Source organism: Excalfactoria chinensis, chromosome 1 (genome assembly GCF_039878825.1).
Source record: "Excalfactoria chinensis isolate bCotChi1 chromosome 1, bCotChi1.hap2, whole genome shotgun sequence".
Lineage (NCBI taxonomy): Eukaryota > Metazoa > Chordata > Aves > Galliformes > Phasianidae > Excalfactoria > Excalfactoria chinensis.
In genome coordinates this window covers 84,937,731-84,949,935 of record NC_092825.1, presented here as the reverse complement: position 1 = coordinate 84,949,935, position 12,205 = coordinate 84,937,731, and the positions used below count along the sequence as shown (strand labels likewise).

At 39.0% G+C, this 12,205-nt stretch overlaps 1 protein-coding gene across 3 annotated transcripts in view; it reads right to left on the bottom strand.

Annotated features, from left to right (window-relative positions):
* Window positions 1-12,205, bottom strand: part of EPHA3 (EPH receptor A3) — a 216,222-nt gene that overhangs the window by 60,462 nt on the left and 143,555 nt on the right. The gene's annotated exons all lie outside the window — the stretch shown is intronic.

Genomic DNA, 12,205 nt, shown 5'->3' with positions numbered 1-12,205 from the left:
AAAGTAGATGTCAGCCTTAATTTCCATTTTGCAACACAGCTATCTTCCCTTCTAACCAGAATTCTTCAGTTATTGTGTTTTATTACCTCTTCTGAAGAGACTGAAATTCCAGCAAGGAGACAAGCTGAAGGAATTTAACATGATAAATCATTGACCAATGAAGATATCACAAAGAGCGATGCTGTCTTTTGGATGAAGAGAGAGATGAGAGTTTCCTGTTTCCTAAAGACCTTGAAATAAGTACAGTAAGATGAAACTGAAGTGAAAAATCAAGCTATGGAAGGGAGTAGAACAACTTCATACTTCATATGTCCATCTTTTATAGCAATTCCAGGATCTTCCTTTCTAAAAATTGAGAAGCAATTAGACTGTACAAAAATAGAATGCTGGAACAGATCTTCTAAATGGATGCCACTATCAATGAGAAAAACAAGCTTGCTAGGACAGGATACTAAAAATTACTGTGAATTTTTTTTAGCTAAATATACATTTTCAAACATTATGTCAAAGCATCAGCATTAGTAATACGTTGGATTGATTATCATTTAGAGAATGTACGTTTCAAAGCAAAACAATGAGAGAACTCTTCTAGACTAAAAAGCTGAGTGAATAGCATTTCAGTGATTGTTGTATAAATTCTGCAGATCACAGGAGGGCTCCATGTATTTACATTTTTATTGGTGTTCTGATTAATGTATTAGCACTCCTCGCTGAAAAAAGTTGGCTGGAGGGTTTTTTGTTTGTTTGTTTTATAACTAACATTAGGCTTGTGTGGCCACGCATGGAGAAGTTATGCCTTCTTTTTTTCCCCCTCAAGAAATGGCCTGTATTCTCAGTAGTCATATACAATGCATATAGAGACATTTATGAATCAAGTGGTTACTACTGCACTGGTACTACAGTTGAACTGGTTTATGACTAGTTTAAGCAGTTAATGTGAACACTCAAAACTCCCTAGAGTTACAAGGAGAAATGTATTTCGAGTGCTCTGTGCTGTTAGGCAGCATTTGTGACAACTGGGAATGTGGATGTTGAAAAGGTAACGAATGCAATGATCCGGGGAGCTTAGGCTCACAAGTGTAAAACCCTACTCACTCACAACTATTAAAGGTGGAAGCAAATAACATAAAGGATCTAGCAGAGAGGACAATAAAACTCTGCTCAAATTGATTTCCCAGAGAAACTGACCCCAACAGATCATTTGTTTTCCTCCAGTTTAATAGCAGCTGTATATAAATCTCCTTATTGACTTTTTCTTATTCCTTGGTTATTGTTTTCATATGTGACTGGCCTACAGATGTATATACTGGAAGAAAATTCCCAGTTCTGTGACAGAGAGAACTCACTATTAACTCAGGGAAGTCATGTGTGTACATTTGCTGAAATATTTAGAGTTTCTTGCTTGGGTCTCTAGATCACAAATTAAATATTAGGGAAGGCCTTGTAAAGTTCTCCCAGATTTCATTCTAAAAATGACCATGGTCTGTTCACTTCCAGCTTTTGCTTGCAACCAGCTATTAGCATCAGATAGTAAAATATTCCCACTGAGAGATGGTGATCATGAACAAAGTCAAGCCAGCAGAACTGACTGTATTAAAAAAAAAAAAAAAAAAAAAAAAAGAAAAGAAAAAAAGAAAAAAAAAAGAAAATGAAACTTTTTATGTACTACTGAATAAATGGAAGGCTTGCTTCTTTCTCTTTCTTTAGAAAACTGCTGGTTTTTATTATCTAATCATAACGCTGTCATCTGATATAATATATAAATTTTCTTTAATGCCCCTAGGAGGTAATGTGGAACCAGAAGAGTAAATAAAGATCATAATCTGAGAATTAAATCTGCAGTCTCTGACAGCAGGATCTACTGGGACCTAAACCCAAATCTGTAAGCCTTAGAACACCAGTGCCCACACCACAGAACAATTGCACAAGGCCAAGCATAAAGACCAATGTCTGAAGGAATAAACTGCTCTCTTCACTAGAAGCAATTTCTCTCAAAACCCAGAGTCACATCCATGAGTGAGGATACACAGCAGCACTAGCCCTGCCACAAGCATGGGGAGCCCACATCCAGCTGGGCCCAGTCCAGCCAGCCATGCTGCACGTATATGTTCCACCCACAAAACAAGACCCGGGCATTTAGATTTATGTATTGTCTTTCTATCTTCACCTTCATCCAACCATTCTACTGCCAGACAGCATTCAGCCTGTGACAAAGTTCTAAGTAATAATTGCGAATCAATACAATGATATTATATTTCTGTTACACAGTCACATCTGGTTATACAGACTTCTACACTTGCCCTTGGATCCTTTACACCTCCAGTCTCTAGTCAGTGGATTAAAGTCTAGGTGGTTTATTAAAAAAGACTGCTCACAGAAAGCAGGAGTTGCATTGCTTTAAAACTTCTAGGGTTGCACTACCATTTATTTTCTTCACAGAGTTACACACACTGCCCCTGCTACACCACTGTGCCATAGTGAGTAGTAGTGGGGCTGGTCCCACCAGTACATACCAGAAGGCTGGAGCTGAGTCACCAGGTGGATCCCAGGGCAGGAGGGAGAAAGAGGAAAAAGTCACATTTTAACATTTTGTAAATCTGCATCCTCCTCTTCCAGATGCAGCTATCCAGCTCTCTTGACTGGATGTGCAGACACAGTCCTTTGGCCTTTAATCTCCAGGACACATAGTTAAACCAGCACAGTACATTTATATGTCCTCTTGCACCTTTTGCTTGAGCTGCAGCAGACTCAATATAGTTTTATGACTTGAGCTGTAAAATGTCACCTGATTCTGTAACACTGTTAGGCAACCATCAGCCAGAACACAGCACGCCTTCACTGTCAGCAGAGACCGGGAAGCCTATCTATCCCAAACAACAAGAGGCTCATGGCAGATCTTTGTAGCACTCAATAGTTATGAAGCAGGTGAAAAGGTCCATCCTGTCTATGAGACAGCTACCAAGATATGGGCATTCACACAAGTCAAAGTGAGAAAGGGAAGTAAAATAACAGAACTTCTAAGTTGAATAGAAGCAGGTTAACTTCAGATGAAACAAAATCAAGTATGACAGCCATGGATGCTTCTCCCATAAGAAGAAAAAAAACCCCAACAATTTAGAGATGAATGTTTGTGATTCTTCTAATGGATGATTTCCTGCATTATGGCCAAAGTATCTGAATGCACCTGAAAGCTGACGGACTCCAGCCTGGGGTGATAGACTCCAGAGTGGCTGCAGGCACTGCACAGGTACCTTGAAAGAAAGAAGGGCAAACAAGCAGCTTGAGCAGGAACTGCACTAAAAGGCTGCTGCTGGATTTCAGTATCAAGTACAGATAAAGGCAACCTTCTGGGCAGCAGCTGTCACTGGACAAGTGATTGTCAGAGCTCATTTCTCACTCTTACAAATAAATTCTAAATTAAAAGCAAACTTCATTAAGTGGTGTGCATTCATGTTCTCGTCTTTCCCCCCTTTTATGAAGAGAGATAGCAAATGCCTTCCACAGGGCGATCAGAATGTTAGACTTACTCATATGCTTAACACGTGTGTAATAAATCATGGAAACACCGTGTCCATTTGGGAAGTATCAAGCTGCACAAGGCACTCACTTCAGAAACTGAAAGTTATGGTGCCATGGTGTTCACTGCTGTTATTGCACAGAGGAGACAAATGCTGTGTATGCTTTCCTAAGAATTCAGCCCAATGGTACTCATAATACAAATGTTATTCTTTCTGTACTCCGTTTGAGATGGCGATGGTAGGAGCTCCTCAATATTTCCTATTTATCACAGGATGCGTTTAAGTCAGTACCAGTTTAAAACAAACAATTTTGCTTTGCCTTTCCCACCCCATTGTTACATTACTTTGCAGGATGTTAGAACTTCAGGCTTCCTGGCGTGAAGTTTTCTGAAAGAACAGTTCATTCCCCATGACTGTGAAGTCAACTGTCAGATGCTGAGTAGACTTCTCTTTTCTCAGGCTGTTATGGAGTCCATCAGAGAAATGCCATTCACAATTATAGAAGTGTATTTAAGAATTAGCTCTAAAAACACCAGTATCCAAAAATGGAGAAAACACCTGCATTCAGATAAGTACTTTCATCTATAAAATATTTATGTCCCTTTGTAATAGCCACCGTTAACTCCTGAATTGGTCTATCAGTGAATTCCATTAGAGCCTATTCAAACTGATCAGAAATCACTGTGAATGGACACAGTATTTCTCAAACCTCTTTCCCCGTCATTCTTCGGTAATTTCAGAGTTGGCTTTGAATCAAATGATTTCTCAGAGGTTAACCAGAATATTAGAACCATTGATGGAACACAGCTGAAAGGTGATCACATCTCCTTTCACTTTCTTTTGGATTTGGGAGTTTCTTTACATATAGTGGCATAGTTTACTAGAAATATATGTATTCTGCTACAATTCATTTTTACATCAAAATGCTTGTAAAAATAAGTATTGCACTAATAATTACCATTAAAAGAAATGGTTCCCAAACCAAAATAAAAGGGTACCTTTCTATTTTTTGATTCCAGCTGTCACTGACTGGCAATTGTCTAAATGGAGAAGCTTAAGGAAGTAAGGGAAATTGATACCTTTGCTTATAGTAAAGAGAGACACATTATTTCCATCAGTGATCACTCAGAATGCCAGTGTAAGTAAAGGAAAGTCACAAGTCTAAGGGATATTATTTAACTGAGTGCTTAGCATCCTGTTTATTGACATTCCATTATTTTTATTATTTTACCAAACTAAGGTTTAAATGAAATGAGAATCCACTCATAGAATCAAGTTGAAGACTAAAAAAAGTGGTAAAATAAAATAAATCATTATCCACCATTTCACCCATTCTGAAAAGGGGTAGCTAAAAGCACTGGAAGGGGAAAGCACGAGAAAAGCCAGAACCTTGCCTTTGAACTTTCCCTAAGGTCACGAGCATTCACATGAAGTCTGCATTCACACTGAATAGACTGATGTATGTCACAGACTGAATCCTCAGCATAGCTTTCTCCACATCCAGGGGAAGAGGGATCAAAGGCTGTTCAGGCAGACTGTCTCTAGCTAATATAAGGCCATGCATGGAGTGACACTGCTAAAACACTTCCCTTTTATATCCCTAAAGGAGGAGTTTTATTGAGTTAAAATGATCCTTGAATAGCCTCTGGGCTGAGCTGTAAAACACATTTGAAAAGCATAAAGTCTTTATTTATGTCAGGAATGTTTGAAACTCAAGAGATAAATGTCATTCAAAAAACAAGCATGTCCTAGGTATTCGGAATGTAATGGGGCACAGCTGTAATAACAGTCAATGAACCAGAGACTCCCTACATCATGTCATTAGCTCACTTTTAATAAGTCTATCTTCATGTCCTTTTCATAAGGACCATAGGGAAAGAGAGAAATATATCATGTACTAAACATCTGTGGCTTTCTCAAACTGTCTCTCTTCGAAGATACATCTACTTAAGGGACCTGTCTTGGGAGACAGATTGCAAAGTGCGCACAGTCCTTTCTAAAAATGGATTTTATTTAGCCGGGGAGCATCACATGTCATTTGGAAGTTGCTGAAGACAGCGCAGTCTAGCTTGGCAGAATAAAGCCTGAAGGCAGAGATAGTGCCACAGTTGCCACAAGAAATCAGAGGCACATATTCAAGCAAAGCTTGGTGCCCTACTTGGTGCTGAATTTATTTCCTTGAAGCAACAAATTTCAAGCAAGAAAAGCTCTAGTTCTAAGATCTGAATAGCTTCCTCTGTAAGCCAAATGGGTCTATGTCTACAACAGAACTGAGAACTGCTGATTTCTTCTTCATTTTGAATGTTTATCTCTCAAGGTAACTCTGAATGGGGATATCAGAATTTTCTATCCAAAAGTGATCAAGACATACCACCAATCTACTCTTTAAACCCCTTACCCCAATGACGTTAATTTCTGTACCTACTGGTCAGTTTTGTGCTCAAAGCCTTTTTGAGTATTTTTTGATCCTAGCCACTTGCAAGAGCTCCTTACTGCCTTACTTGTTATCGCCTCCTTTACTTAGCTTATTCCTTCTGTGTTTCAAAGTTGCTGCATTTGTTGGCTATTTTTTTCAAAGAAGAGATAGGAAGAAGAATATAAAATAAATTTGATTAAGTGTATGTAACAGAGTGGACTGCATGTTTACATCCGCTTCATATAGTTCTATCGCATTGCAAGTTATTAATGCAGAATAAATGAGAGACAGAAATTGATTACATCTTTCTCCCAGAAGAAATACCGCCACACCTAGAGGAATAGGAACAACTACTGCAGCTGTCTATTTTCCAGAACCTTCCCACGTATGTTTAGACAACTAAGCAAGAACAGGCTAAATGCATTGTTCTGCTTTGTAGGTCTCATGACAAAGATACTAAAAATCAAAGAAAGATGCCACTTGGAAGGAAAAAGGAAGACTACTGCTCTTCTAGAGAACCCTGAGATTATATATAGTGTATCTTTTTATCATTATTCTGTATGCTACGGGCCTGTATAGGTGCCTCAACAGTTGCATAGTGGAGACCTCATTTTATAAGGCCTTAGTTTCTTAAGAACTAATTAAACATAAAACTATCTCTAAAGCTGTTACTCTTTTACCTTTAGGGCTTAAAATAAAACAAGCTTATTTTATTATCAAGCAGGCACATATTAAAGGCTTGAAGTATTAAAAATGAAAAGTTTCCACATCAGTATACTTGGAAAGCACAAAAATCATAATTATTGACATTGAGCTTTCTAGTTTATAATTATTTTCCTGGAATCCTAGAATTTCTGAATTCTATTTGAAGCAACAAAATGGGCTCACAAAAATGTACAGGCATAGTAGGGATTTTGAGACAGAATCTTAATCCGGAGAGGGAGTAACTGCTAGCTCAAGGAAACTGCTAGTGGAATAAATATCACAGGCAAAACATCTCATTCCCATCTATCTTCTGAGTTTTGATTTCACTCTCTTGCTCTGCTCCTGCAGCCCCAATGAACTGACCTGGACAATGGGATGTGCAACCGTACATGGCGACTCAAAACCATTTCAACTAACAATATAATATACGCAAGATCTTTTGGGACAACAGCTCAGTTATCTAGAGCATACTCGGACCTTGCAGCTAGGAAGCCCAAAGACAGAGCCAAATATAAATTGTCTCCTTAATGAAACTGTACTAATGTATCGTAAGCTTGTTTATAAACCAATTTTTTTTAGAACATTTCAGATCCCACACTGGGGCACTCTTCTTGTAGAGTGTCCCAATTAATTTAACATCATAAAGCAGGAAATAAGCTCCTCCTCACACTACAAGTGACTCTGCAGAGGTTTGCAGCAGTTTAACTGAAATGCTCGCAAGGGATCTGAAACTGCTTTCACCCATTGTCGAGCATCCTAATATTCACGTGAAGAAAGGTAGGTAGTAGACAGTAGGTCTCAATTTACTCGCAGCTGACTCAAAAGGGAAGCACAATAGCTGTTGAACAGAATACAACAAGGATGTACAACACATTGAAGAATAAGACTGGGTCCTGCAGGCTCTCTGATGAAAACACTTAGAAAGCAGGCATTAACTCACAGGCAATTTATCTATATCAAATCTCTCCCTTTAAACAATGCATTCTCATAGAGGTGTTCTGTAAAATAATTCAATCCTACTGCAGTTTTTCATGCTCATGTACACATAAACATTTAGTGCTATGACAAATGGTAACAGCTTTGAGGTTATCGTTGCTAAATACCAAAACAAATGTTTCAGCAAGACTCTCCCGAATTTCTTTCAAGCAAGGATATCAATGTTTATAAAACCTCTGCATCCACAGGCTTACTTTCTCTCTAATCTGATTACATGTACGTGAATTTTACTCCTCTTAAGTCCTTGCTCAATGAATGCAAAGATGAAAACTAAGAGAAAACAGAAATTAGAGAACAGTCCTTTTGAGCCACTGCTATCTCTTTGGGCAACCTGTTCTAGTGTTCAGTGACACAGTGTAAAGAAGTTTTCCCCTGCATTTGAAATATCTTGTATTTCAGTTTGTGCATGTCATGTCACTGGACCCCACTAAGAGGAGCCTAGTTCAATCTTCTTTACACCTTCACATCCAACATTTATAAATATACATTAAATCTCCCTGAGCTTTCTCTTCTTCAGAAAAAACATTCTCAGCTCACTCAGCCTCTCCTCACAATACAAATGTTCCCATCCCTTAAACATTTTAGTGGTTCTTTGCTGGACTTGCCTTGGTGTACCCATGTCTTTCTTGTACTGGGGAGGGCTGTGCTGCTCACACCACACGTGGTCTCACCAGGGCTGACTAGACTGTAAGAATCAAACCCCTCAACCTGCTGATAATGCTTTTCCTACTGCAGCTCTGGATGTTGTTGGTTTTCATAGTTTCAAGGGCATATTGCTGGTTTATGGTCAGCTCAGATCTATGAGCATCTGCAGGGCCTTTCCCAGAAAGCTGCTTTCCTGCTCACTGGTCTTCAACATGTACTGATGCACAGGGTTATTCCTCCTCAGATGAAGGAGGCAATCAGCTACAGGAATGGGCATGGCACTGTCTGCCAGTGGGATAGTAAAGGCTATTTAAGACATTCCTAACAGATTAGTATCTGCTATCAGTACAGATATCTACAAGTTCTGAAAGTTTTCCTTGTCTCTTATAGACTACAAAGGTCACTGCAGAGGGTATGTCTATTTAAAGTTCAGTTAAGTCAATTAAATCTTTGGTTACATTTTGCTCAGTATTCCTGAGTTGTACCTACAAACTATACGACACTATGGTACCATAAAAACAATCTTATGGAAGAAAAGATGTTACTTTCTCAGGCACTATCAACAAAATATATTCAGCATAGGTACATCACTGACACATTTTGTTTTGCATTGGATTACCTACTAATTACCCACTAGCACGACTGTGCTGTCCCTACCAAATTTTTTCTTGAGTTAGTTCTACACCCTACATACCCAGCTGTGGGAAGGAATTGTCCTGCTATGCTCTGCACTGGTGCAGTCTCATCTCAAGCACTGTGTGCAGGTTTGGGACACCACAATGTAAGAAGACAATCAAACTATTAGAGAGTATCCAAAGGGGGAGATGCAAAGATGGCGAAGGGTCTGAAGGGCAAAACATCTGAGGAGCAGCTGAGGTCTCCTGGTCTGTACAGCCCAGAGAAGAAGAGACTGAGGGGAGAACTCATAGCAGCCTACAACTCCTTTGGTGGGACTTTTGTGCTTGCTGCAGTCTGAAGTAATTATAGAAATATTCTAGTCTGGGAGGAATGTCTTTTTCTTTTGAGTTCTTTCTAAAGCTGCAAGGAAGCCACCACTTGCTGGTTTTACGTATTAAAAAAGCAACAACAAACAACCATTTAAAAAAGCACAAACTGTGGTCAGAAAACCCAGCCAACCTAGAACATCTATGCACAGGCACCTGATCACTTCATTCACAAGTGTCAGTCACTCTGCTTGGCACATTCAGTATTAACTCACCACCTCCATAGTCATCAGTGACCCTTTCTAAATGAGGTTGATTGGTGCTATTAGGAGATGACATCTGTGTTGGTGCAACACACTGACATAATGTGAAAGCCTCAGAATGCATCAAAATAATTTGGAGGATGCCATATCAAGCAGCAACTGAAGGCATGTATTACACTGCAATCAAGTAGGATAATCTACAAGCTAAATTAAATAGAAATGTGTGCCCTTACTCTTAATTCCACACCAGGGACAGAAAGATGTATCTGAAAAGTTCCAGTGTTATATCAGTCTAGTTATATTTTGCAAAAGGCCTCTGTTGTTTTTTTTCAGAAATGCCTTCTTACTCATCTTCAGTGGAAGGTAAGGAAAACAGTGCAATAAAAGCACAGTAAAACTTACAACAGACAGATGGAATTAAAAAGCACAATCTATTTCCTAAAATGATTCTGAATTTCTGTTACTGCATGGGGGCTGCACCTTGGCTTTACATCAGTTTTGTAGTTTAAAATGTAGTATCTTCCTTGAATTTCCAACACCTGCAGTCTGGATGTTTCAAACTTTACAACAGACAACAAAGCACACTTTTCCTTTACTTCTATATCAGCTTTCAAAACTCTCTAATAAAACTGTATTACAGTTTTCAGTCATTGTACAGGCATCGCTGTTTTTTCAGCAGCATCTAAAGTGGCTCTTTGTGTGAGTGTGTGTGTGTATCTACAAGTCTATGCAAATTACAAATATGTGTCTGCATGTGTGTATATGATGTGTTTACATTTAAAAATGGAGCTGCTGTGCAAACTGACTGACTCGCTAACATATCAGCTGAATTTATTTTAACACATGCTGGCAGATCTCCCAGCTGCCGTATCAAAGAAAGTTAGTACAATGCATGTTCTGATCTATTTGGCTGGAGACAGATGCATAGGCAGAAATGCTCACATGTGTGATGAGAAGCATGGAAGGGAAGGTTTGTTCACTTCTCAGCAGGACTTTGGGACTCAGAGTCCCAGCAAACACAATACAACACAATACCCACAATACAGTGGGTAAAAGGAACAAATGGACACTAAGCATCCAGAATGAGTACTGCTACTTTACCGTGTCCATTCCAAGGATAAAAGGCTCTCAAATTATTGCTAGCAGAAGAAAATGTTTGGATTCAGAAGACCCCAGAGAAGTGATCCAAATGTTATGGACCTTCTGCACTTTATCCTCTCTCCTAAATCCCTGTTCTGCTAACACTATTCATTCTATGAACTTGCCAGTGGCTCTGTCCCCAGGATCTGCCTGGCCATATGGAAATGTATGACCACATGTGACAGCCCACCCACACAACTCCCAAAGCAATACGCCTCTCCTGTTTTCTTAAGTTCAGCACAGCTTAATTATTTAACTAAAGTTTTATTTGACTCATAGGCGCATTGATTCTTGAAGGCATGTATCTGTAGACAAACAGCACAAATAATAGAGTTGTGACTGGCTTTTGGTTCTTTTGATCTCTTTCAGATCCTGCTCAGCAGTGCTTTAAATTGCTTTTGAAATGCTCTCATAGTTAAATGTATAATAAAATGTCATCTAAGATCTTCAGACTTTCTCACTCCTGTTCCTGGTTCTTCTGTATAACATGAACAGAAAGTATGCTCCTGGTGTGCCTTTTTTATGATCTAGAAAGAAAGGGAATACTAGAGAAATTGCTTTCTTGCATCTGTGCTTAAGATAACTGATATGCATATTTAAGGTCTAATTTTAGCAACATACATAACTTCAAGGGGAAATCTGACAAAGTAAATCAACCAGCACGATCAAAAGAAAGAACAATTAAACACGTAATAAGTCACATCACCTAAATGCACATAATGTAACAATGCATAATAGCATAAAATAAATAAACAAACTGCTTAAGCAGTCTGTACGTTGCATTAAACAAAACTGCTCTTTCCAGAAAGGCACTGACCCTGACAACCATGTCACAAGAGTCATGTATTCCAAAACAAAATCAAAATCCACCTTCCATCGTGTTGCAAAGCTTGCAAAGGCAGCCAGCTCTGGGCCCCAGGGAAGCACCTTGCAAAGCAGCAGACCTTTGCAGAGAAATACCTTTCAATGATCCTACAGAATTAATTTAATAGAGTGTCCCCAGGTGATTTCCAGCTGCTACGGTGATGAACAGGCTGAAAGGAAATATCTCTGATATAAAAAAAAATACAGAAGAAAAGGGAGCAACTAAACAAAGGTTGCTCAAGTCACTGACAGAAATATTCCAAAAATGTAAATACACAGTAGCAGTTTATCACAAGAAGACATTCCTATTGAGCAGATCCACCTCTATCTGCCTACTGCATAGACAGCTCTTCAGAGCATTTGCAAATATACTAACTGCTGTCAGAAAACCATCTGTTCTCACATTTCTGTGCCTCCCACCAAAGCAGATCTGTGATCTAAGGAGCAGAGACATAACCTCCATAGTGAAAAACATTGAAATAATTTAGCTTACTAGGAGAATGTCTACTTAGAATGATATTAACTTGGTCTGTGCTTTGAGCTTCCTCATGTAGGTATCTTTGAGATGTAGTATGGGATGTGAAGAGGTGGAAGCTGTCTTACTGCATACACACATGCTCTTAGTAGTGAGCATCCTGATTATGAGCAGGAGGAGTAGGACCACTGAAATTTAAGGATTTAGTCTTTCCCTTTACTGGCAAAGTAAAGCCTTGC